This window comes from Grus americana, chromosome 1 (assembly GCF_028858705.1).
Source record: "Grus americana isolate bGruAme1 chromosome 1, bGruAme1.mat, whole genome shotgun sequence".
NCBI lineage: Eukaryota > Metazoa > Chordata > Aves > Gruiformes > Gruidae > Grus > Grus americana.
The window spans coordinates 199,825,578-199,831,014 of NC_072852.1; positions in this window are offsets into that span (position 1 = coordinate 199,825,578).

Genomic DNA, 5,437 nt, shown 5'->3' on the forward strand with positions numbered 1-5,437 from the left:
TCCCAGCAGTATGTGACAACAGGAAGCCCTTGCCCACTGCAAACATGGAGATTGATGTTGATGATGATGTCATACCCCCATGTGTTTCATACTGTTTCCAACTGTGATCAGACAGTTGTCATATTTTGAAACCATGATACCCACATGATCTCAGAGCACCCTTGGATTGACTCCCCACCTCCTTTATGTCAGGAAATGTTCCTGTATACATACAGATTTTTCTATACATATATACGGACAAATTTTCCCCAAAAGACCGCAGAAACAGGAACTAGCCAATGGGTTCATGAATCAGAAAAATTTATTTTGAGAGAAGTTTCACAGAGTGTGGTGGTGCAGAGCTCCCATTGTCCATGGCTGTGGGGAAGCTTCCAGCTGCCTGTGAGACTCTGCTGCAGTATGGATTGTGGCTGTAAAAGGGTAATATCAACAACTGGGGCAGCCATCCTCCATCGCCATGGGCAACCCCTGCCTCCCTGCCCAGGGCTCTCCCAGCCTCAGGCCAAGGCTGCCAGTCCCACATCGCCCATGCTGCCAGGAGACACCCATCCCGGGCTGGCTGTGTCACCAACCCCACTGGCCACTGCCAGCCTGCTGTCCACCATGATGTGGCATCATTGGGGTTGGTGCCAGGAGTTGGTGTCATTTTTGATTCCTTATCTTTATGTCAGTGTCCTTGTAGAAGGTAACAAATCTCTCTGGCTGAGTGGCTGAGGGCAGGAATGCACCATGATTTGATCGTGTCCTTGGGTGAGCCTCCAGTTCTAAAAGACAAAGGAGGAACAGCAGCCATGGGCAACCTCTGCCTGGGCCTAGCTCTTGGAAGGGGAGCAACCCTCCCTTCCCTGCCCTCTTGCCTCAGCCCTTGCTCACCTGCCTGCCTCCAGTCTGGGTCATCTCACCGCACAGCTCTTTTCATACCGTCCTGGGTGGCCGTTTCACCAACCCCCTGTGACATGGCCACCACCAACGTTCTGCTCGCTGTGATTGATACAGCCACCATATCACTGGGAGGGTGCCAGGGGTGATGGAAGGCCCGGCCTTCAGCTGGCTGGGAAAAAGGGCTGTTGCTCAAACAGAGTGGGATGGACAAACCCCATAACTCGGCCCATGGGGAGAACAGCTGACAAGCAGAGCCTGCTGTCACTCCTGTCTGTGTGGGGACAGCCTCTTGCCCAGGGCTGCGGTCCCCTCCAGCCTCTCACCACCCTGTCCCATCCCACCTCGCCTTCTCTCGGCCACCTCCTTGCTGTCAGGACCAGATGGACGGAGGTAGAGCTCAGCATGAGGGTGCAGACAAATAAAGGTAGTGTCTAAACACTAGGGAGCAATTCAGGTGTTTAACATACTTATCTAGTGCCTCTTTGGCTCTCTTAAAGCCTCATATCCTGTGAGCATGCAGGATATTAGACAGATAGGACACTGGACCTGGCATCAGCCATGTGGGATACACTAGGGCATCTCAAATTGCATTAAATTCTTAATTGTAATGCCTAGAAGTCCACTGGGTGGACAGTTAGCTCAGACCTGGCTGCACAGGGCAGGATTCAGTCATCTGGAAACAGACTCCGTGGTGTCACTTTGAGTAGTGTGAGGAGCCTCACCCGGCCTGTAGCCACTACACCAGGACGGGGCAGGGCTGGCATAAATGCAGCACCATGCTGGTCTGCTCTGCCTGAGGGGTCTCAGACACTCCTCGACCTCCCAAATGCCACTGGATATTTATCTGTTAGGAGCTAAACACTCTCTGCCCAAAATAATTCAGGTGCTTAAAGCTGGGTCTCGAGTGCATTTCAGATCCCCTAGAGTACCTGGCTGGATCCCCAGAGGGCACTTCAGAGACCTCCCATAGATCCTGTGTCATATATGGCAGCTCTATGTGGATGTCTTGGAGAGTCTGAGGTATGGGTCTACATAAATATATTCAGGCATTTTAAATGCATTCCTACATTTAGACTTCTAACTTTGGTTGTAAACAATGTGTTGCTGACGGATACCATGAGAAACTTGATTCTGTGCTCTGGTGGTTGCAATCATCTGAACTCCTTCTGAACTCTATCAGAATGGGATGAACCCACTCCTAGAAATGCTGGTTTTCTTCTGCACTTTACCACTAGAGATGATCTTTATTTTGCTAAATAGAGCATTTAATCTCACAGGTTGTAATTATACGAATGGATGTTGAATCACTTACTGTAGAATTCCTATCTTTTAGTAAATCCTGAAAATGTAATGACTGCAGAAATACACATCATGGCACTGTAGCAACAACGTAGCTCAGTGTGGTATCTCATAGAACAGAAATACTAATTTATGTTAAAACACAACTGATTTCAGCCCCTAATACACTTTCATACACACAAACACCAAGATGCATGGAGATAATCCACCAAGCAGTCAGGCACCAACACCTGTATCCAGGGACTCTGTCCCGGGTGGCTTGCAATGACACGGAGGACACGGAGCATCAGTTTTCAAGCCTGTTCCCCACACTTGCAGGGTTATTCTTAAGAGGGTGCTGCTTTGGATGCATCTCATTGTACCCATCAGGAGCTGACAGTGGTTAATCTCTCGATCCTGTCCCACCTCTGTGAGTCATCAGGAGTTTGTCAATGTCTCTGCTTGAGATCTGGGTGTCCTGAGAAACTGAAGGTAGATGTGTGCTGGGATCCTGAAGACCTGCTACTGTAGATGTCAGCAACACATGCTGTTTTTATAGCCCTCCTCCTGTTGGTATTTTGCACCCATGTGTTCAAATTTCCTTACCATTCATACCAATATAAACATTTTTTATTACAATGTCCTACATCCTTAGAAAATTCCTAGACTTCTGTTTTCTAATACATTGTAGGCAGTTTTGTACGTGCTGGCAAAAAACAACAGCTACTTTTAATGGTTTATATGTGTTCTTCTCGATAGTCTCCCAGGCTTCTGGTGGTGTCCTTCAGTGTTTCAACGATATATTATTGAGAACTTTCCACTTTCCTGGCCCAGAATGTATTACAAATGAAGATAACAGTCCACCTCCTTCTATGCAATCATTTAATCTGTGAATTCTAATATGATCTAATCTTCACATTCTATTTTGTTGGATTCTGGTGAGCATCATGATGTCCCTTACCATTTCTTATCTCCTTTATTCCCCTTACATTATCCCTTTTTAACTAAAACAAAGGGGGAAAATTTGAGAGGAAGGGGAAGAGAAACTTGCCACTGGTAGGAGAGACAGAAGGAAATCTACTGAGTAGTAGAAAAAGTATTTCTTTCACTTTTACATAATATTCTAAATGCTCTTTCTGGGGGTTGTCATGCAACATTTATACTTGGGAGTGGCAGCTGCCTCTGTCCTGAGATTATCACCATAGTGATCAATGTCAGATAGTTAATAAAAAGTTTGGTTCCACAAATCCCTGGAATGAGAAAGTCAGGATGTTCAAAAGAAAACTGAGCTGTGCAAGAATAAGGCAGATATTTTTTTGAGTTCATATTAACAAGAAGAAACAGTTTCTGCATGTGATTCCATCTGGGAGCATTTCATGCAATGTTAAACACTGAAATGTACAAAACACACAGTTTGTGTCTTCACTCTTACATTGTTACTAACAGCTGGAGAAAAATATGTCATAGCAGGCGAAAAAATCCTATTCAAAGACATTATCATCAGAATAAGAAAATTTGAATAATAAGAAAATTTGGAAAGTTGTTTCTGAACTATTAGAATGATTGTGAAAACCTGCCAGTAGGTGTAAAGAATGTAGGCCTTCCCAGAAACATTGATCACCAACGGGCAACCTTGGTTGGGATTGTTGTCTTCCATAGCAACCCTGGCATGACAGCCAGTTCCAGATACTATGGTTCACACAGAAATAAAGCACATTATTGTGACAAGCATTATTGATGATGTCACAGTCATGTGTTTGTCACAGCAATGGTACAATTGCTCTAAACCGGCACATTCCAAATGCTCACCCCCATCCTGCTGCAGCAGTGTGTACATTAATGAGATCCCATGTCTATCTGAAGTAATTATGTGAAAAATATTTAGAAATCATCATATAGATCTTCAAGTTGAACAATTCATATTGTCATAAGAAACAAACATTCAGCTGGCATCACCAGCAGGTATAAATCTTCAGACAGAATTGAATTACTCCCCAAAGACATCCTCCTCACTCACATTCCGTTTGCGGACAACCTGTCATCCAAACTGCTGATTCTGTTCCCATTCCCTCTTCCCTGCGTTTGCAAGCACTGTAATACCACTTTGCAGCTTCCATGGCATAGCATCTTCTACAGCAGGATCTCAGCATATTTTACAGTTGTTAGGCAATTTAGCTTTGCAAAATGGACTTCTTGCAAAGTGGAGAATCCTTAACGGCCTTCATTTTGCAAAGGTGGAAACTCAGGAGAAACAGGTTACCAATAGCCTTTCTATTGAAAAACTGAGAATCCGTGCCTTTGAAATCAAGAACAATCAAAGCTTAGCAAATTAGATTAACTTCTTACAGTCTCATACTACACTTGCAAAGGAACCAAGAAGAGAAACAGCTGTTCATTGTAAGACTTGCAGAACTATTTACCCTTTCTTTGTACAGCTTTCAATTCCCGTGTTACTCTAGAATAGCTTTGTTTTAAAAGTGATGAGTTATGTAATCTGTAGTGAAGGATGTTCAGGGTGAAACATGAAATATGTGAATATGCTTTGATATTGTGGAGTTAGTCTTGTTTAGAAATAAATAAAATACTACCCAGATAATCCTTTATATTTGGCTGTTTAGGCTGCCAAGATGCTCATCATCAGGGTAACCAACTAAAATGTCCACAGCCTGTGCTCCAAGAAGCTATGTTAGAAAGAAATTCTTTACTGTTAGAGTGGTGAGGCACTGGAACAGGTTGCCCAGAGAGGTTGTGGAGGCCCCATCCCTGGAAGTGTTTAAGACCAGGTTGGATGAGGCTTTGGGCAACCTGGTCTAGTGGAGGGTGTCCCTGCCAACGGCAGGGGGGGTTGGAACTAGATGATCTTTAGGGTCCCTTACAACCCTAACCATTCTATGATTCTATGATTCTATGATTTTTTTTTCCCCATCCACTTCTGAAGCAGTAATTCACTTAGAAAACTCTACAGAGAATCAAGAAGCCAAATGTCTGTTTCAGGGGATAGAATTGCTGTGATTACATTCCACCTTCATCCAAAGAAACTAAATTTCTGTATGTTTTGTAAAATGACAGTGCCTCATAGGGTCATTATCAGAGAGCCTACTGTACAAAGAGGCATTTTTCATACATGGAAAGAGACAGGTAACTTTGTATGTAACATCCTGAAGAAGACTTACAGAATATCTCAGGTCTGAGAAGTCAACTGAGGATTGTTTAATATTGTGACCAATACATTTTTCATGATAATACAAGCTAAAATAGCTCGCGAGTCAGTTCTTCA